Source organism: Mirounga angustirostris, unplaced genomic scaffold (assembly GCF_029215605.1).
Source record: "Mirounga angustirostris isolate CCGP_5_RB_7025 unplaced genomic scaffold, mMirAng1.0.hap1 SCAF_3, whole genome shotgun sequence".
Classification (NCBI taxonomy): domain Eukaryota; kingdom Metazoa; phylum Chordata; class Mammalia; order Carnivora; family Phocidae; genus Mirounga; species Mirounga angustirostris.
In genome coordinates this window covers 111,146,150-111,168,508 of record NW_026991711.1, presented here as the reverse complement: position 1 = coordinate 111,168,508, position 22,359 = coordinate 111,146,150, and the positions used below count along the sequence as shown (strand labels likewise).

The 22,359-nt window shown below is 42.0% G+C and overlaps 1 long non-coding RNA gene across 3 annotated transcripts; it reads left to right on the top strand.

Moving 5' to 3' along the window:
* The first annotated feature begins 3,397 nt into the window (after nt 1–3,397).
* Nucleotides 3,398–21,849, top strand: LOC135363876 (uncharacterized). Of its 3 annotated transcripts, none has more exons than XR_010410148.1 (5): nt 3,398–4,920; nt 5,033–7,829; nt 15,627–15,899; nt 17,577–17,651; nt 21,731–21,849. It is a non-coding gene; the product is annotated as an uncharacterized LOC135363876 (long non-coding RNA). The 3 variants fall into 3 exon arrangements; XR_010410149.1 differs by lacking the exon at nt 3,398–4,920 and having other exon boundaries at nt 5,002–7,581; nt 7,665–7,829; XR_010410147.1 differs by lacking the exon at nt 3,398–4,920 and having other exon boundaries at nt 5,002–7,829.
* Nucleotides 21,850–22,359: the final 510 nt, after the last annotated feature.

Sequence of the window (22,359 nt, the reverse complement as noted above, 5' to 3'; positions counted from 1 at the left end):
TTCCTGTAGTCCTGAAACATTCAGTGGAGGTCTACCACTTCATTATTGAACATGCTTAGAAAGTGTGAGTTCATAAGTTTCCGGTTGAAGGTACATCTAAGCAAGAGGGGAAATAGAGAAGTACAAACCACCCTGCCCAACTTGTTTTTAACACTAAAATGCCATTCCTGGAGAAAGTAGGTCTTAGAAGAATCAGCCTAACATATGAGTAAACACTTTTTTTTTTTCTTTTCCGTAATATAAAGTGTTTTTGTATCATCAAAGACAATTCCATGAAAAGGAACATTTCACTCACTTTAAAATACATGGTGATGGAACATTAAAGAAAGATATCTTATCGAACAAGAAAGGTTCTAACCACAATAGCTGCTTATTATGTGCCACCTCGGTTTTTAAAATGGAAATTAAAATAACGATTCGTACAAATAGTTTTCCAGGAATTGTCGTGTTCTCTTGAGTCAGATGCTTTCACCTACAAATCACCCTATAAATATGTTATAAACCCCTCTATGGCCTGACCAAATTATAACACACTTTGTGACTGCATTAAAAGTGTCAAAAATCTTGTTCTTGTTCTTTAATAAAACTCTCCTATGAATTGGGTAGGAAGAGGATCTTTATGTGTGTAACACTTAGAAAAATAAAAGCAGTTAATCCACCCCTTGCATCTTGTGGATGAGGAAACTGAAGTCTACATATCCTTGAGACCACACTGGTTATTTGTTTGTTTCTATTCCTGAAGGATCTAGAAAGCACTTAAGCATAGACTCTCGGAACCCTAGCCTCCTGACAGTGCTCTCTTCAACGTGCCACAGTAAACCTTCAAATGGCTATGAGAGCGTCGAAAGAAATGAGCTAGCTTCCCTACTTCCTGCAAGAAGTCTGTTCTGGTCCACAAGGACTCTTCATGCATGGATGGAATGAAAATAGTCTACCTTGGAAAGGCTGTAAACTCTGATCACATCCATCATCTGAGGGCTGCTAACCACTCCGGGACTAGCATCTCCTCTGAGAGCCAGAGACATTCTCCATTTTGACAAATGCTCTTTAAAAATTGTTAACTGCTGTCCTTATATTTTATGCACTAGTTTTGTCCAAGACTTCCGACAGTGCTTATGTCCGTTGAGGAGCCATTGCTCCACCAAGCCTCTCCAACCAGTTTTCAGCCTGAACCCACTTTGTGAGTCTTTTTCCAGTCATGGCTTTTCTGAATCCCGTGTGCGCTGAATGACCAGAGGTGGTCAGAGGAAGAAACAAGACAGGAGAGTACCAGGAGTAGTAAGAGATTCACACAACTACAATGGGAAGAGTGGAATAAACTGAAATAGATGAAAGAAAGAAAGAGCATATTCTCTCATCTGAAGCCTTGGCTTTTAAAATTCTGGGACTCAGAGAGAATAAGAGCCCAAGTCATCCCACAGTCACTAACGGAGCTGAGTTCAGAAGCCAGATCTCCATAGATGGTTTTACTGCTTCTACTTATGCTTCTAATACTTCTACGATTCTTCTATTCTATTCTCTTTAGTGGTCCTAAGAATAATACTAATAAATAATAGTTACAACATTGATAGCTGGCCAATTTTCTGAGTGCCTACCATGTGTAAGGCATGAAGTTAGGTACTATAGGACATGCAAAGACGAACAAGGTAGGATTACTGGCCTCAGGTTTCTTGTAATCTGTCAGAGACAGACATACACAAAGAGGTAGAATACAGAGTTCCGGGTCCCAGAGGGAATGTATGGATATGAAAGTCCCAAATAGGCCTTCTCCTACACCGTGGCAGGGGTTTTTTTTAATTGTTTTTTTGATTTAAACACAAAATCACGCCATTCCCTCAATAACACCCATATCGTTGAGTGATGCTATACGAAAAGCACTTTTCTATGTCCTAGGAACATATAGTAGAGAACAAATAATAGCTCCACTTTAAGGGCTTTACATTGCAGGGGAGAAGGTAGACAACAAAACGATTAATGTGTTGAAAACAAAACATGATATAAAAGTGAATGAGATGGAATTGGGGGACAGGCAACCTCAGCCTGGTGGGCCGGGAAGAGAGTGCCAGGAAAAGTCTCTCTGAAGGAGCGGTGTTTGACACAAGCTTGAAAGATGAGAAGTGAGCCATGAGAAGATCTGGAGTGAGAGTGTTCCAGGAGGAAGGACCAGCAGCTGCAGAAACCTCAGCAAGGAAGGCGGATGGCTTTTTGAGAATAAAAAGGCCAGCCTAAGAAAGCACAGCAGAAAAGGGAGAAGCGTGGAAGACGAAGTCAGGTAGAGAAAACGTTTGCCAAGCCCCGTGAATGGTATAACATGTGATCTCTTGTGAATCAGAACTCAAGAACAACTTGAGAGAGAGAATTCAGAGGGTTTTAAGGAATGAGACTTGTTAGGTGTTTTGGTCCAATGTCATGTTTCCATGGGTGAGAAAACGGAGTTTATGAATCCGTGAGGTTTACCCTGTGGGAGTCAGAAGACTCACAGTCTATTATTCCCAGTGAATAGAAATGCACTTAGCAACCTGTCCATGGCCTTTTCCTAATTCCTTCCCCTGTCAAATGCACAGTGGCATTCTGTGTCCCTCTGACTTTAGAATGAGAGAAATCTCATTTCTGACTCCCACAAGACCACCTGCCTTGTGTCTGGTCACAGGCAGATCTGTCAGCCTGGAAAACAGAAACTGTTTGGGCCAAAGAAGGGTTGTATTTCGGAAACGAAAGCACTCGATGCAGCAAACAGGCCACCACGGTGGCACGTTACCCTGGAGGCGCCTTCCCCCAGTGGCACGTCCAGGCACAATCCCCATCGTTGCCAGTTTGCTCAAAACAGCTGGGCTAGAATCAGCCATGAGCAAGGGCCCCAGCCATTTCCCCTTCTCCTGAACTTCTCAAAAATACAAAAACTCGCCGAGCAGAGAGAGAAGCCAATAAGAAGTAAGGAACGTGCAGCAGGTGGTACCATCTGTGCCCGGCTAATTCCAGCCCAAACAATCTGCTCCCTAGAGTTCCCAGTTGTGGAGAAGAGAAGAGAATCTGACAGTGGCGGAGCCGGGGAGGGGGTGTAGGAGGGCAAGTGCCCAGACTATTATTCAAACGTTCAGCTGGTTGGGAAGTAGATTATTGGCGCCAGTGAACTATTCTCTTTCTCCCTTTCTCTTTACAACCGCTGTGGGAGATTCCTCCAAAGTCTCGCTAAACTGGCAAGGATCATATCCCACACCTGTGAGCAGACATGGAGGCATCGCTGTGAGTCTGTCACCACTGGGGTGGGAGGGACAAACATTCCACAGCAAGACTGGGAAGCGCAGCCCACCCCAAGATGGAAAACAAGGGGCGGGGGGAGGGAGCTTATGTTTATTTTATTCTATTTTCCTAGCAACCAAATTCTCTCCCTCTCCTGTTCGTTCTTTGAAAATGATCCACGGTTTAGAATGGGCTTGTGTTCCTCGTGCCTGATTCCCCAGGTTGGCATTTTCTGAAATAAAATCCTTTCCCTTGATGGACTTCCTTGTGAGGAGCAAATCTCCTCTGGCACGCTTACAACCATGGGATGCATAAATGCAAGCAATTCGAGGAGAGATCAAATTGTCTGTAGCAATAACTTGCCCTTAATAGAGTAACAGAGAGACAGGGCCCATGCTTTTCACAGATGGAGGAGACAGTAATGATTCAAGGGGCACAGAAAGACCTGTCCACTAAAAAAGAAAATCTTACCCACTGCAAAATATCCACCAGCACTTTAGGTTAAGGTACTGTCTCCAAAAAGTCATGTGTTAAAGGCAAATACCTGGGAGAGGTGACATTTGGCTGTTATCACCTTCCCTTAGATTCACTGACCAACATATAGCTAACAGTTGAGCCCTGAGAAAGTGGGGCAGGAAAGTTCACGTGTATTGGAAGAAGACGAGTGAAGGTCTAGATTTTAAGTGCTGACCCAGAAAACCAGGACATCATGGACCCTTGAAAGAAGGGTAGGTGGCACCTAGCCCCCTGCTTGGGCTGAATGGTGTCCCCCCAAAAGGTATATTGAAGTCCTAACCTCTGATACCTATGAATAGGACTTTATTTGGCAATGGGGTATTTGCAGATCTACCCACGGGTGGGCCCTAGTCCAACATGGACGGTGTCCCTATAAGAAGAGGGAAATTTGGATACAGGCACCAGGCCATGGGAAAACAAAGACAGAGATTGGAGGGACGCAGCTACAAGCCTAAGAACGCCAAGGATGCTGGCCGTCTCCAAAAGCTGGGAGAGAGACATGGAACAGATCCCTCGGAAGGAAGCAACCATGCCAACACCTTGATTTTGGACTTCCAGCCTCCAGAACTGTGAGCGAATAAATTTCTGTTGTTTAAGACACCCAGTTTGTGGTACTTCGTTGTAGCAGCCCTAAGGAAACCAAGGCACCCCCAAAGCAACCGTAGTCAGGGCGTCGGCATTCAGTGTCCGGGCTGGTCTTGAAATCAAGATCAAATTTTGGTCTAACCATTCTCTTGGTGCCTGAGCTTTAACAGATAAAACAAATACCAGCAGGAATATCCCTTTTGGTTTAGAGATGTATGTCATCAGGAAAAAGACAGACTGCCTGTTCTTTTTTCCCAAATGTCTTCTGTAAGGTAATCTTTTTAATTAGGATAATTAAATTCTTGTTTCAAAGGGCACCAAAGTGCAAGCATTATCGTCTGATTTCCTGTAAAGAGTATTTTCCTGCCTCCTGTTCCACAAGGTGTCCATTAACAGGAGAAGCACCAAGTGAGTCAGACATTATGGTTACAGGTTTGTGGCTCGTGTCAGCGCTAAGAAGAGGGAAATGAGAAAGGAAAACATAAATTGGGAAACAGTGTCAGAGGGCAGGCCAAGATAATGGAAGAACCAGAAAGCAGAGGAAAAGGGTGTTGTGTGGGAACCAAAACCTCGCTTCAGGTAGGAAATGTCAGAGAAAAATACAGTAACATTTTTTAAATTAGGGAGGGGGGAATCCAAGCAGATCTTTATTGTTTTTTGTTTTGTTTTGTTTTGTTTTGTTTTTTGGCAGCCCGAGTTCAGTAACAGAAATCAGTGAGATGTGTCCTCTCCCCTGATTCATAACTGCCGTGTGACCCGAACCTTTCTTAGCTCCAAGTTGCCTGTGAAACTGACTAGTAATTCCTGCGGTGTATTTCTATCACTGAGATCTGGGGAAGGATTTGGGGAGTTCTGTGGGTAAGGCAACAAGCAAGTCCAAGACAGAAATGAGTCAACTGGAATATCTTGTGAAAATGTTGATATATTGCCCCCGTGGCCAGCACGTAAAGCTGCGAATCGGCGGGACCAGGTCCTGGGACAAGTTCTCAGATGCACCCACGAGCTCCGTTCTGCCCCATTACTCCTCATCTATCGCTGCCACCTCCCCCCGCCCGGCCCCCAGTGAGTGGGCCACACACGTGCAGCTAAGAAAGTCAGGGAATACTTCGCGGCAACTCTCTCCTCTCTGTGCTGTGAAGAATGAACCCAACTCCATGCCTTCTTCACAGAAGACCAGCCTGCCATCCTTTACATTTTTTTCCTAGAAGATGGTATATCATCTTAAAAGCCTGGTTTAATTTGCTTTTCTCTAAGCTTTGTGGTATTTTTTATATGCCATTAGTCAGTTATTGCATGTTACTAGCAACAATAGTCCCACCTAATGTATTTAATTTGTTTTGAAAATCATAACACATCTTTATGCACAGAAGCGGCAGCTTTTAACTCCATTGATGACTTCCTCTTTAAAAGTCCTCCTTTAAATCCCTAACCACATTCTTCTTGGTTTTCTTCCTACCCACTAACCAGGCTCTGCTGTCTTCACTCAGTCCTTAAATGGCGGTATTTCCAGGGCCCAGCTGGGGCTCTCCGTTCTCCTCGTTCTGATCACCGTACTTCAGTGACTTTTTCACCACCCACAGCTGCAATACCTACCTGTATATACTGCAGACTCAAAAATGCATCTCCCCAGTAAGACTTCCCTCCTGCACATGCAAATAAATACTGGGCATCACCACCTGATGGTCTCAAAGGCTCCTCTGATTTGCCGTGTCCAAAATGGAGATGGCCATATCTTCTGCCCACCTGCCATGTTCCCCAAAAACCCGGTGACCGTCACCTCCTGGGTTCCTCAGGTGGAAATCTTGAGACTCATCCCACTATATCTCTAAAAGTGTTATCAGTTCTGTGAGTCATACTCTGCATTCTCTCTTCTACCTGATCCTTTTCCTTGATCACCACTGGCACTGCCTCATTTTAAGCATATCTCAAATCCCAAGAATGGCCCCACTAGCCTCTCAACTGGTCACCCTGGCCCCACTCTCACCCAGGGAGCTTCCTCCTTCTGACACAGCAGGGGATGGAGTTGCACTGAGGCCTGACGGAGCAGCTAGCAGAGAGAAGAATGCCACCTTTTATGTGCTTTAAAGATACTTCTTGATCTTCTTTGTATCTGCCTTACTTGAACATTATTTCATCACAGTCTTAATAACTGCTATCTTGACATATCCTTAAATACAATAGAAAAGGACGTGCCAAGAGAAATAACTAATCCGCTGCCCACCCCACCCATAACTAGACTTGTGGTCTTATCATCTGCTAATTCATCCTGCAGTCCCACATTGGCTAAAAGTGCTCTTCTGATGCTTTTTGCTTTCATGTCTATCTTCTCCCTAAACGTGTAAGCTTCTTAAGGGCAGGGGCCATGTTATCCTTGTAGTTCAACTTCTCAGGGAGTTACTGCTACCAAGTACATATTCAGTATGTGTTCACTGATTTAATTCACCACTGCCAATTTGGTTATGCCAAAGCCCTACTTAAAAATCCTTCAGCCGTTCCCCAAAGCACCCAAAATACAATTTATATCCCTTAGTGTGGCCCACAAAGCTTTCGTGAGCTGACTGCTCCTTGCCTTTCTTTCGTGAGCTGACTGCTCCTTGCCTTTTTTTCCATCATCTGTCACCATCAGCCAACCGCATCTGCCTGGACACACTCCCTTCTATTTTGTTTGTCCTCCAGAACATAGCTCAAGGATCACTTTCTTAGACAATCTTCCCTGAAACCCTAATCTTAGACATGCCCCTCCTCTTGGCTTCTGTATGAATCCTGTATATGCTTCATGAATGCACTATCCAAAGGTTGAGTGGCCAAAAGTCATGTGTTCCTGAAAGGTCAACAGTGTGAACATTCTGACTCCAGCACCTAGCAAGAATTAAGAAAATGTGAGTCTTCTGGAAGGAGACTGTCAGCAACATCTAGTCCCCCACGGACTGCAGGCATTAGCCAAATAGAAGAACAATTCAGTGACAAGACAGAAAATAACATAGAAAGTGAACCATGTAAAAATAAGGAACCGCAGAAAGACCCTGATGCACGCAAGAAATTTGTAACTTAATACACCTGAAGGTTTTTGAGAACGATTTATGATTGCACTGGGGCATAAATTTTACCCATGTGGATGAACCACTCCACGTCTCAAATAACCACTAATTACGTATAGCGGCATCCACCACCACTACCCACATCCAGATATTGAACGAATTATAAAATGAGTGAGGCAAAACTCACTCCAATCCAAGTGAGGTAGGTTAAAGGGAAATAGGAATAGGAATAAACAAGCCTTCTACCTAATACCGACAGTGAACATAGCCTTTCAACTATTTTAGCAATGACTCAGATGAGGAACACAAACTATACAAAAGAGGAAGAAGTCTGAAGTCGTCTGGGATGCATTTTCTTCAACTTCTCTGGAATTGTCAATTACCTCAGTTTCCTGACAAAGCTTTGCTGATGTCAGTAATTTACAGTAACAATCGGCGAGATAACAGCAGGTTTGTATGGGCCAAAGGTAAATTTGTGTCTAACATGAGTAATATATCCTGTACTGAAGGACAGCAGGAGACATGAGAAAAGGTACAATTTCTATTAGTGATTTTTAAATAAAAGGAAAGCCAAATCCATTATCACAGAGCAGGTGAATATGTTGCCCTCTCTGCTCTTTCTCATGAAATGTTAAGTACTTCCTTCTTGAATCCTGTCTTTTTTTTTGGTGCGAAAGGGGGGGGGGGCGGGTGTGGAGCCCAACACAGGGCTTGAACTCATGGCCCTGACATCAAGACCTGAGCTGAGATCAAGAGTTGGACATTTCGCTGACTGAGCCGCCCAGGCACCCCTAAGGCTTTTTATAAGGATCCACCATAGAGGCTACATAATTACTGCATAGAAAACAGACTAGAAGGTGCTCTGCCTGTGTCTTAAAATTTTATATACCAGAACACATTGTGAGTACACTCTGTGTTTAGAGAACTGTGAGTAATTACAAAAGAGGAGGCAGGTCCTCTCCTTGCTTTGAACAGCGGACAGTTATCCAAATGAAGTTAAGACAAACAAATGGAAGGTCATAGATAGACAAAAGGATCTTTGGCCAATAGGAATCTGCTATAAACTAACATACACACATAAACTGAATCAGAGACCATTACAAAACTTTTTCCTCCAGCCGTTGTGACAATGCCTGGCAAACGTGATCAGCCTGCTTTGTTCCAGAGCGTGAGGCTCTCAGATCACGAAGGCATTTAGCTGGGTTGATGGAGAACTTTGTGATTTCTCGGGGGTCAACGTCGAAAGCTTCATTTCTCATCCTACAGCACTGAATGTGCACTGACCGCAGGCTTTTCCTGAGAGTTGCTACTCTTGGTTTTCTCATGAAATTGCTGATATGAACTGATTCTCTCAAGATTTTGCTTTTTTTTCTCCTACAGCTAAGTACAGTGAAAATAGAACATTTCAACTGAGGCTTCTGATGTAGTTTTCTCAATAAAAAGAGAGGTTGTCAAGGATTCTTAGGCTCTACCTACAAAGTTCATGATGCAGGCGTGGTTGTGGTTAAGGGAGCTTTCCTTACTTATCACAAGAAGCTTTGTGGTCATGGCGTGAGAAACTATGCTTTCTTGTGAAAAGACCCGGATTCCAGGCCCAGCTCTGCCCACCACCCCTGTTAACTATGTGACCTTGTCTAAATTACATCACTGAACCTCAGTTTACTTACCTCTAAAATAGGAATAATATTGATAACCATCTCACAGGATGGTCGTGAGAATCCAATGAGACCATAGATGTGCAAATAGTTTGCAAATGGTCAGAATGGCAGGCATTGGGAAAGGGGCAAGAGTGAGCAGAGTTCATTTGTTTGTTTCTTTTTTTAAAGATTTATTCATTTATTTATTTGAGAGAGAGAAAGAGAGAGAGAGCACGAGCAGGGGGAGAAGCAGGCTCCCCACTGAGCAAGGAGCCCAATGTGGGGCTTGATCTCAGGACCCCAAGATCATGACCTGAGCCAAAGGCAGACACCCAACCAACTGAGCCACGCAGGCGCCCCTCGTTTGTTTCTTTCATCCACTCTCCTTTTGACTTCCCTTCCGCAGATGTCCTTTCTTCCCTCTTAGGCTTGAGGAAAGCTCTCCTGTGATAACCTATTCCCATAGTTAGGTCCACAGAGAGTGCTCTAAAAGAAACACAATAATTTCAGTACTTAGAAAATTTTCCCAGCATGTAATTTTTAGGGGACCAGGGTTGTCTCAAGATTCATCCTCAAAGAGACCCTTTGTTTCCTGGTGGGCGTTAGCCTTGGATGGCTGAAAAAGGAAGGAATGCCTGACAATTATCAGTTCGATGAGAGGCCTCAGAGCATGAGAAAGGAGGAGGTTGTTCTGTGTCGATTCTAGATATGTGGTGCCTCCGCTGCTCTAAATAGATAATCCAGGGTGATAATGAAGTAGTCACAAGGGTGAACCTTTGTAACAAGGCAGCCAAGGCACTGCTCACAATTTGAACCTTTCCGTTAGCCTTTTTATGTATTTTAAAGAGAGAATTTTAAATCATGAGATAGCCTTGCCTGTCAGATTAATCGGCCCATATGGGGAACCTCTTTCTTAGCTTGGGAGAGACTCAGGAGGGGAAGCTGCTGGAGATGAAAGCTGATGATCCAAATAGCAGGAAAAGGTTTATAGTTTATGATTATTGTTTTCCTTCAGCTAATTTTAATTCTGATGAACACTAAGTTTTCTTTGGTACTTTTTGTTCCCCTAGTCTTTTTTTTTTTTTTTTGGTTTTTTGGGTTTTTTTTTTTTTTTTCAGTTATATTGTTCAGCCAAGTATTTCTTAAGCCTCTATGAAAACAACACTACATATTTTTTAAAGCCCATGTAAACAAACATTTCCATGAAGATTGGCTTGAAAAATACATGTAGATGGCAGCCTGAAAGACCATTCCTGTTGTAAAAAGGAAAAGATTTGATAGATCGACTGATAGGTAGATAGATAACACACTAGAACTTAATGTTAATTAAAATGGATTAGAATTATGTTAACTCTTACCCTTCTGTTGAGTTCCTTTCTGTTCCTGTAACAATCTAAACATGCAGAATGCCTTGATATATTCTGATCCTTGGATGGCAGGATACATCTCCAGTCAAACTGTTCTAAAACAGATCATTTGTAAACAAGTATTTATAGATTGCCAGTAAACACCAGTCATTGTGCTAGACAACAGGAATAGATGTAGAATCATATATGGAAGCTCATGTGCAAACAGATTGCTACGAGGGCAACAGAGAAGAAGGAGTTCTGTCTTGTTCTGTGAGACCTCTGCCTGGGAGTCTAGGGAAGCCTTCAGAGAAGAAAGGCTATTTGCGTTTTGTTTTGAAGAACCAATAGGAGTTTGTCAGGCAACTCCTTGAAAGGAGGGTAATGTTCAAAGGCACGGCAGTGTGAGGAGCATGGCGTGGTAAAGGAATGACGAGCTTTCGGTTATAAGCTCCTTTGAATGCTACCAAAAGTTGACTTTATATTTAAACCAATAAATAAAAAATGCATACTATAATAGATTAAGTTATGTCTATCCTCCTAGGTATTAATTTCCTATGTCTGGCAACTGCTACTGCTGAAGTAGCAATCTTTGGGCATGGTCATTGTTGCTAAAGAGCAAACCCCCTGCAGTATAGGGAAAAGAGGAAAGAAAGCCACTTCAAGTCTCCCCCTGCCCAATATAGATAAATATGGCCAGAATGCAACCATCACGGTGAAGCAAGTACCAGAGCGATAGGTCATCTCTACTTAGATTTTGACATTTCACCCAAAGCAACACCTTCTGGTGACTTCCAGATGTGGATGCTTGACCATTAGTAAGCAGTTAAGACTGAAGCCTTGTTTCCCATAAGCTATGAATAAATAGATGACTTGTAAGGACATCATCTCATTATTTCAAACAACAGGGAAATTTGAGAAAATAAGTTAAGCATTTAATAAAGTTCTTGTTCTATCTTCCTTTGCTGAGAATGGTAGTTTAAAGTTAGCCTCTCTAACAGGAAATAGAATAGCTTGACAAAAAGAACCACAATTGTATAGCTAAACTGGCAGCATATCTGTATGGTGTGGAGCGATACATATGTTCACCACCCTTTGCTGGTTAAACTGTATTTCATTATCATCTCCTTATTTCCACTTCTAATTCTAGAGAACTATTTCCTATAAGCAGGTCAGCTCTCTAGCAATTTTGAGCATAAGAATTGTTTTAAATGCCTGACCCCAACTTTATTAAGTGACATTTTCTCTCCTTTTTAATTGTAGTCCCTCAGGAACACACCTAACACACTTAATACCTATTGCCATCCATGGGGAGAAAAATAAATTTACCACCGATTTCAACTGCATTGTGTATATGGATATTTATGCTCTCTCTGGCTTTAAAAATGACTGCTTGGATTAAGAATATCTATTTTATATTATAGTATGATGAACCTACAGAGTTGATCATTTTAATACTATGATATATGATGCTACAGAATGCAAGAGTCCTCCCAAATCAACATCAAGTCAATCTTTTAAATCTAATTTGTTTTGTTTAAAAATTGCTATAATTTGTTCAATTTAAAGAGCAGATATTTGGGGCGTCTGGGTGGCACAGTCGGCTAGATTAAGTGGCCTACTCTTGATTTCGGCTCAGGTCCTGATCTCAGGGTTGAGGGATCGAGCCTTGCATCGGGCTCCATGCTCAGCGTGGAGTCTGCTTGGGATTCTCTCTCCATCTCTTGCTGCTCCTCCCCCCTCCCTTCCTCTCTCTCTCAAATAAATAAATAAATCTTAAAAAAAATAAAGTATTTTCCATATTTTGGATTTGGGGGATTGTTTGTTTTTTGTGGTAATTTTGTTGTTTCAGCTTAACTTTTGTGGGAGTGTAAAATTCTCTATTACTGGTTCAGACCCAAGGAGTCTCTGTAGCTGTGATAATGTTCCTGAGTGCTGAATCATAGGATGTGGATAGTGAATAATTATAGATAATGGCCACCAGTGAAAATGTCATTAATCAGGAAACCATATCCAGATGTCTCCCACAACGTCCAAAGTCAAAGATAAAGCATGGCATTGCCACTGACTTCTCCTCCTTCCCTCACCCCCTTTCTTTCTCTTTCCCCCTTCTCGCCCCTTTTTCCTCTCTTTCCCTCCTCCTCCGCCTCCTCCTTCTCCATTTCCTTCTCATTCTCCTCTTCTCTATCTCCTTCTCTTTCTTCAATGTGGACTAAAATGGACCAACTATCTACTCTGTCAGGGTATTATTCTTTTGCATCTGAAAACTTCAGCTAGAAAAAAATACCATCAGGTTTCCTTTACATGGTAAGAAAGACCCCAGCAAATAAGCATTTGAGAAAACCAGGCTTCACGTGCTTTGTGCTTGAGAAAGCAACCACATCATAGGACATTGTGAGTAAAAGCTGCCACCAAACTCAAAGAATGAATTACAGGGACTATTCTGGGGAGTTAGGAATCTGTACCCTAAAGAATTCTCTTACATTCTAAAACTGGATTAACAAGTAACAGCCAACTTAACTCACTTTCTTTTGTATAAAATGTTGTCTTCATGGTTTTTAACTTACCTTTTTCTATTCTCCTTCCAAACAAAGGTATACATACGATATCAAATTTCCCTTTAAATTTGAGCAGTAAAGATAGAATAATGCTATTACAGATTTTAAACAACCAATGTTTTGAGGGAAAAATGATTTCTAAGGTCAAGAATGGTTTAAGGAGAGGTCTTTTCAGACTCCTATTACAGCCAGACCTTTATTTTTTTATTATTTTTTATTTTTTTAGAGGGTGGGGAGGGGCAGAGGAAGAGGATGAGAGAATCTTAAGCAGACTCCATGCCCAATGCAGAGCCTGATGCGCTGATTATGACCTGAGCCGAAATCAAGAGTTAGACACTTAACCAATGAGCTACCCAGGCACCCCAGAGCCAGACCTTTAGACTGAAGTCTAAAGTTAAAAAAAAAAAAAGGCTTGAATTTCTGCTTAATTGAGAGAGAGAGAGAGAGAGAGAGAGAGAGAGAGAGACAAAGGCAGAGACAGAGATTGAGAATTGGGCAGACACAGTGCAGTGAGGCCATAGGATGTAGCAGAGATTCTGGGCAATCCACTCCTCCTGCACGGGACTCAGGTGCTTCAGTAGAGAACTTCAGGTAGTGAAGAACAAGCATGTGAAGAGATAAGTGGTCTGGCCTCAATGGTCTAGACTGGTGCTCTACAACAACAAGAGATACGTAAGCCTTTTCCAAGATATTACAGTTTGAACAAAATATGCTAAAGCCATTGTTTCTACAAACTTTGGTATTTTTAAATAATTTACATTTAACAAATAAATGGTTAAAATGAAAGCATTATAATTTCATTTGGCTAAACTTGTCAACGGTAAAAATAAAAGCTAATGAATGGGATGCACTGATGAGTTTTGACCAATCATGAGTCACCCCCTGGCCTTAGGAGTAGATTCTGTTCCATTCATGCCATGGGCAGAGAATAAGAGTCAAGGGTTTTCTAATGACAATGTGGGCTGCTGCGAAGAGCTGAGGGCCTGTATCCTGGAGAGGCAATCATGGAGTCACAGTATACTTAAGGCAGGGCCATTGCTCAGGTTAACTTGTTCCAAGAAAGAAGTACTGAAAGGTATCACATCCTAACCTCCAGAAAGGGCAGCCACCATCTGAGAAGCGGCCCTTTACAAAACGGTGGTGCCATGGGAACATTTAAGGCAAGTAAGGTTCTCAGTATTTTCCTGTCAAATACCCAGGTCACATTGGGTTCCTTTGTGGGAGGCACTTCCATGGCAAACTCTGATAAGTCGGGTTGTGCGTTATATGAAATTTCTGGCATGCTAGCTGGATTTGTACTCACTCCCCTCTCACCTAAGGCTTTGCTTTGTACTAGGACACAAGTGAGTAAAAAGTGAGGATTTGTTCTTCTAATTTATGAATGTAGAAGAGTATTGTCAAACTTCAATCTGTAAGTCTTATGAGTAACAAACAATTTATACAGTCGTTCATAATTGATCAAAACCTACCAGGCTGTCTAGCCATAGTGGTTAAGAACTACGGCTCTGGAGTCAAAACTCTCTGGGTCTGAGCAGGATATAGCATTCTAGAATGTCAGTGCTGCTGAAAACTTGCAATGTCTACTCTGTTTTCATCCCTCAACTAAGACTTGAAAAGCCTTTCAATTAAGCTTTCTTCACACCTAACTCAGTCTGGGATATTTTCTTTTCTGGGTCACAGAATTTCAAGAGCTGATTAGGGCTTCCCTGAAGACTAAAAATATCCCAAACTGAAAAGAGGTTCTCACCACACATCAGTTAGGGTTCTCCTGAGAAACAGAACCAATAAGATATGTGTGTGTGCATTTATTTATTTTTATTTATATTTACTTATGCATATTTATGTATGTTTTTATTTACTTATGTTTTATTTATATAATATAAATATATTTTTATGTGTGTTTGTATGTAGTTTATCATAGGGAATTGGCTCATGAACTTTATGGAGAATAGCAGGTCCCAAGATCTACAGTGACTCAGTGACCTGGAGACCCAACAGAGCCCCTGGTATAGTTCCATTCAAAGTCTGGCAGGCTCAAGACCCAGGAAGAGTCAATGATTCAGTTCCAATCTAAAGGCAGGAAGAAAACAATGTTCTAGTTTGAAGGCCATTAGGCAGTAAGAATTCTCTTACTCAAGGAAGTGTCAGCCTTATTGTTTTATTTAGGTCTTTGACTGATTGGATGAGACCTACCCGTGTTATGGAGAGCAATCTACTTTACTCTGTCTGCCAATTTAAATGCTAATCTCATCTAAAAACACTCTCACAGAAACACTCAAAATAATGTTTGACTAAACATCTGGGTACCCCGTAGCCCAGTCAGGTCAACCATCATACCCTAAAACATGGAGAATAAAAAATAAGGACTTTAGAGTCAGACATCTGTAGGTTTGAATCTCAAGGTTGTCTCTAGTTTGTGTGCAAATTTAAACAGTTTTTTAGCCTCCTTGAGCCTTAATATCCTTATTTTCAAATTGGTGAATGTATCTACCTCTTAGGTTGATGGTGTGAGGATTAAATTAAATAACATGTATGTCATAGATACATGAAAAATAAATATAAGGCCTCTGCCTCTGGCTGGGGATCTAAATATCTCACCTGTATCTCTGACAGAAACTGCTTGAGACAAATTATTTCCTATGGTAGGTAATAGATCCTGCTGTTTTCCCTACCAACACCTATTCCTCATCTCTCCCTTCTGTCTAGAGTCCTGATGTTGTTCAAGTAGGAGATAGCAGGGCTCTAACTTACATATACCTTAGAAAAGGTATAACCCTCCTCAATTCCCAGTGGATGGACCACGACTGGTGATCTTATTCACCAGATGCCAGCAGTCTAGGGATGAGCGTGTGACCCTTGCTAGCCAATGAAAGGAAAAGGGGAATATGCTGAAGGACATGTTCGAAAAATTTCTTCACTCACAAAAGAAGAAAAACAAGTGAAGAAATCCTGCTCCAGCTCTTCTTCCCTACCTTCCAGGTAAGTCCTGGGAATACAGAATGTTTGGATGTGAGGCATCCATCCAGCGATCATGAAACACTCAGAAAGCAAGAATAAAGGTTATTTAAGGAGCCTGGGTCCCTGATGCTATCATTTGTGTACCACACCGCTCTCCAGACTTGCTGTCCTATCTCATCTACTTTTACTTTTTAAGCCTCTTTTAGTTGGTTATGCTGTTCCTTGCAGCTAAATGCATCCTAAATGACACAGGGGACTTTGCCAATTTTGAACACAACATTTCCAACTCATTGAGACTGCAACAAAAGTTTTTAAACCATTGAAACATGGAGACTACCATTTTGGGCACTGGACAAAAAAGGAACTCTATGCCTCTATCATCTACATTTATTCATACACCTATTTCCATAAGCACTTATTATAGGCCTCCAATGTATAAGACAATGGGATAAGCCACATGAGGGGAGAGAGGAGGCTACCAAGATGAATGAGAACTGGATCTTGTTCTGAAGGAAACTTATAGCCCAGTTGAATAGATAAGAAACAATAAAATAAAAGCAAAATCCATAGTTCTGGCCATAAAAGGAAGCTGGAATCCACCTCTGTAAATCACTAAAGCATGCACCTTTCACATTTTACATTTTATTTTTACATGCCCAGAAACTTGAGCTAAAAGTGGAACAAAAAGGAAAAAAAAAAAAAAAAAGAATGAGGTAGTAGAATAAAATAGAAGACATTAAGCAAGAGGGTCTGAATCACACTCTCACACTTTACTACTCAAGTTGGAATATAGGGGCAAATGTGATTGATGCCTTAGCTTGGCGCCTCTGGAAAAAAAGACAATGAGAAAGGCAGCTTGCTCTACCTGGCTCGCTTTCAGCTCAGGAGTTGGAAAGCCAATAGCGAACTGTATTTCTAGGTTTTCTGGCTCTAGGACAATATAATAAATAAGACTCTGGCAATTTGTGTTAGAATCTTGTACTGGGTCAGCAATTACTACATGTGAGCGTGCTTCGAAACGACAATCCTCTCTGCTACACTCCAAATGGCTTTTCATATGTAGAAATATGATGTACTGTGTTCTTTGGTGTTTAAAGCTTAACTAGACAGAAATGACTCTTCATCATCTACAAAATAGCTAGAGTAAGTCCAAGACAACTCCCCAAAGTAGAATAAAATCCAGCATCAAAAGCCAGCATGTTATAGTGGATGAAGATTATAGACTTGGGAGCCTGAGAGAACTGAGTGCAAATCCTGGTTTTACAGTTTTTATTCATGTAACCTTGAGCAAGTTACTTTACCACTGTGAGCCTCAGTTTCCTCATTCAGAAAATCAGGATAACAACACATCCTTCCTAGAGTTACTGCAAAGATAAATGAAGTGATACATGTGGACAGCAGCTGGCCTCAGCATGAATACTCAGTAAACGTTGCGTCTCGTCCCTGTTTCTTGATTTTGATCTTAGATAGATTTTAGATTTTTATTAGTACAGTCAACTCAGAACTAGACAGTAGCAGTAATACAAATAATACAAAGTGGCGGATAATCCCAGAGTTACTAGTTTTTCACTTTCAAGTGCTTATCTGTAATTACATTTGATTGGGGATAAGTTTTAAGAGAATTCACAAGACTTCAAAAATTTACATAAAATCAATTTGAGATTAGTTGGAAATCTCTTCACTTTGTCTCTTTTGCAGAATGGTGTTCAATAACCAGCATGAAGTGGGTACCTACTATGTGTGTGCTGTGTTCTAAAGAGAAGGAAGATGAAGGTGGGTATTTTTTATAAAAAAGAAAAGGATATTTTTCACTCTCCTGAGAGAACTAGTAAAATTTGAACTCTATCCTTTTCTCTCTCCTGCCTTTCTCTCTTCTTGTTGCTTATGATTTATGTTCCTTCAAAGAGAGAGAGAGCTCATGGGGCGCCTGGGTGGCTCAGTTAAGTGTCTGCCTTCGGCTCAGGTCATGATCCCAGGGTCCTGGGATCGAGCCCCGCATTGGATTCCCTGCTCAGCGGGAGGCCTGCTTCTCCACCCCCCACCCACTTGTGTTCCTGCTCTCACTATCTCTCTGTCAAATAAATAAATAAAATATTTAAAAAGAGAGAGAGAGAGAGAATTTAGGGCGGTTGAGTCTGGATCGGCCATGGTTATTTTTGCCCCTCAGATTCCTGTGGCGCCATTCTCTATGAATGATTCAATGGGTCAGCTAGTTGTATGTGAAGAATGGGAATGTTATTCGGCAGGATTTCAGGGGGAGGTAGGGATGTAGATTCTCACAGGAAAAGTCAGAGCCAAGGACCAGATATCCTTTTACAAGGAGTCAGGCAGGGCAGGCCCACTTGGGGAATGTGATATACGAGGATAGAGTGTGGAAGAAGGCATGAAGCTAAGACAGCAAAATAGTAGGGGTGAGGGTGGGTAGCGAGGGGAAGACATGGTTAACAGGGGATTTCAGGAAGAGCAGAGAAGCCTAAGGATGTTTTCAGACGCTTTCTGTCTGATACGTGTTGTGAAACTCTTGTTTCACTTCTTTACTTATAGTAAATACCTTCATTATTCTTCTAGATCCTGTCGTTGGACTGGAGTTTCCCTGAGTGTGATACTATACAGTGTCCTGTCTGGGGAGGAGAGGTTACACATCACCAACGTAGTTAGATAAATAGGAACAATATATAAGGAAAGATAATATGAGGAGACAAGGCCCAATCCCCAACCCCATCACTTCCTGCTTGCTCCCTGTTTGAACTCTCACTATTGCTTCCAAGAGTGTCATTGTGAAAAAATATAGTGTTTTTAGAGAAACACTGGTTTCAGAAGTAGAGAAAAGAAGAAATTTCAAAAAGTAAAGTAAAAGTAAAAAAAAAAAAAGTAAAGCAAAAGTAGTAGAGGGGTGTTAGCTGGCGGCTAACACTGCAGAGGGCCTGGCATGCCTTTGGGTGTCGCTCTCCTTAGAAATTCCTCACCCCACTTTATGGAGGCAGGGAAGGAAGGAAGGGAGGAAGGGAGAGAGGGAAGGAAGGAGGGAAAGAAAGAGGGAAGGGAAGGAAGGACGGGGTGGGGGGGAGTAGAGGGGAAGGATGGAAGGAGGAAAGAGAAAGGAGCCCTTACAAAAATGACTCTGGCAAAAGGAAGGGTCTATCATTACTTTTCTTGTACACACATGAGTTGGTTGAATCAGTGTCCACTTTTATGCCCAGGAGAGAAAAACATCTGATGATGGGGTGTTGATTAGAGGAGACTGGGGGCAGTTTTGTTGGTGCATGGAGCAGATGGGCAAGAGGTGGGTAAAGAGCTTAAGGCAAAGAAGGAACTAGGCATGGGGGTGAGAAGTCCTAGGAGGCAGAAAAGAAGGGAAATCATGAAAAGACCAGTTCCAGCCTCTTTACTCCCCCATCAAGAGACCAGGCTTTGGCTTCTCTAAGCCCATTTGACAACTCTGTGGTTCCTAAGTGTCAGGGTGCTTTAACGACTACATGGAATGGGGAAACAGGTGATGGGGATCGGAGGGCGCTTGCTGGGGTGAGCACTGGGTGCAGTACGGGAGTGTTGTATCACTATACTGTACATCTGAAACTGATACTATACTGTGTATTAACTAACTGGGATTCAAATGAAAGCTTCACACAAACAAAAGAAAGACTAGTTGGGAAGCTTATTAGAAGCCTATCTTCCTGAGCATGACATCCCCAAATTCTGATATGGTAGGTCTGATGTGGAACCCAGGGATGGACATTTGTCATGGATTCCAAGCGATTCTGATATGAGTGGTGTTCTCAGTACACTTTGCAAAACAATGGAGCACACAGGCCAGAGGCAGCTGATTCATGAGTCGTGACAATATGCACGTCCAATAGCAAGGGGTGTTGGCGCCGTTAGGCCTGATAGGACCAAACCTAAAGAAGTCCTGTTCAGGTACTGCTCCATAAAGGCTACCCATTTTGGTCTACATACTTTGGACAACATGACCCTGCTTTAAGATGTTGGTTCAGGTTGGTTCTGGCAGCTTGCTATGGAATGGACCGAGGAGTTACTAAATAGGGCTTATACAGTGCCCTGCATCCATACACGGCAATTACTGAGAAAGCTCAGTTTTCAAAGTCGTTCTCAACGAGTATATTACAGCAGGCTTTGATAGTGTGCTACTAAATTTAGATCAGCAGATAATTTTTATTCTTGCTACCTCAGATAATGTTGATGATTTTATCACATTTTTCAGAAGCAGTATTGAGCTGAGTAGGTTATATATTGCAGTGCAGTATTCTAGGTAAGCAATAGGTAGAGCTGAAAAGTACAGTATGAGAACAACTTGGGATCGCTGCAGGTTGCGTGTTTTCTGGAACATGCAAGAAACTTGCCTTGTAACCCCTTAAATATTTAAGAGTGCTGAAAGGGCAAGTGACAGTTCCGTGCATTTAGAGACATGACAGACGGGCTACTGATTGTTTTACTGACAAAAAGGAATCTCTTTGAATGAACTATCAAGTATTCTATAATCCAATGTGTCTAGGAACACCAAAACTCTGAGAACCACCACACTACAGTGGGATTTGGCATTAAGGAACAATCATATCTCACTAGAGTATTGGGTACTACCTATATGGACTCAGTTTAGGCAGCAAAAGCTGAAAAGTGGGGCTGAGGGCAAGGGGGAGAAGCGGAGAATGGACAGAGCCAGAGCCTCTTGGATTAGGTTTCCAGAATGAAGGGCTGACTCCACAGATTCCCCACCAAGCCAGAATAATTTTAATGCTTAGGATTCTCATGGGCGGGGCAAAATATTAAAAGTCGCCACGAAGCGAGGATAGTCAAATTAAGCCATCATAGTTAGCTTAAATAGGATTCCCTGTAAACAGACTCTGAGTCTGGGAGTGGCGGGCAGAAGTTTCACAGGGAAGTGATCTCAGGGGATGGGCCTGCATGGAAGTAAGGAAGGCAAGATTAGACACAAGGAGGGGTTGGCCTGAAATTTGGTTGCAACTGAGTATTTGGTTAACCTTATAGGGGGAACTGGGATGGCCATTTAGAGTTGTCCCAAAATGAGGCAGAAGAGTTCATACTTTGTAGTTTCTCATCAGCCACCTAGCGTTGGCCTCTCCCTTAAAAATGGTTATAACCTTGGGTAAGGCAGTGTTTAGTGAGGTACACAGCTGTGAGCCTCAGCAGCTGATTTTGTATATTAGTCAGCTTGGGCTGCCATAACAAAATACCATAGACTGGGTGGCTTAAAAATAGTAATTTATTTCTCACAGTTCTGGGGGCTGGAAAGTCCAAGATAAAGGTGCTGGCCAATTTGGTTTGCGGGTGATGGCCCTCTTCCTGGCTTGCACAGGACTGCTTTCTCACTGTGTCCTCACATGGTGGAGAGAGAGTGTATGTCTTAGCCCCTGACAATAAGTGGTTGGCAGAAGCTAAGCAAGTTACCATTGCCCTGGAGCAAGGCTGGCTTTGGATGGGCTTCCATTCCCAACAGGAAATTGGAGACTGACTCAGGAATTGAGATAAAGCCTCTTCCTAAAAAATAGGAAATGGCATTGATGCAGTCATCAATGGGAGAAGGCAACAGTTCAATATTTATGTGCATAAGCACACACAGAGGGAAAGATCCTACTTTTTCCAAATACATGGCAGAGAGTAGTAGAAGTAATTCCAGATCTTTGGAGGATCTGGGCCTTGGCCCATTGAGTTACTTCTTAACCACTTACTTAGAACAGGGCTGTTACATGAATCGCAGTGTTCTCATTCAATATCTATAGAGGCTAAAAGTTCAAACTTCATCAATACTATGTTATTGATATTATCTCCTGTTATCCACAATAACTTATTTTTTTTTTATTTGCCATGTTCCAAAGGTGAAGATGTGAAGTGCGACACCAGTGATGTCCATAGAACGCCTCAATGCCGCAGTGTGGTAAGAATGTCTTACAGACTTGAGTTTAAAGCAGAGTGTAACCCCTAAGCCTGAATGAAGCCATAACTCCCCTTCATGGATCACAATATGTGCCCACTTCTGGGTTCATTTTTCTAGATTCTGAATTTAAGATCTATAAATCTCCCGTAACTTAAAGAAAACGAATTGACAATCTGCTCTGTATTTTACTATTTATAAGGAAAGCTAGCCCCAAAAACTCAGTTGCTATGATTTGGAAGATTATATTAGTTCTTTTCCACATACCCTGCCCCTCAAATAATCCATGTTTTCCTCCTGATGGTAAGGTTTAGCAGTTTTACATGTTGCTTTTCCTCCCCAATGCATTCACCTCCATCCCTCATTGAGCTTCACTTAGGAACTTCCTATGAATTAGTAGCATTTGAATTTTGTAGTCAGAGCACAAGAGTATATATCCTGGATATACAATTCATTCTCATAGTCCTTTCCTGTCTGTCTTGAAAAAGTCATACTAATCAATGCCAGTCCTGAGTTATCACAACACGAATTTGTAATGCCAATTAACTCAAAATTTCCAGCATGTATGAAGAT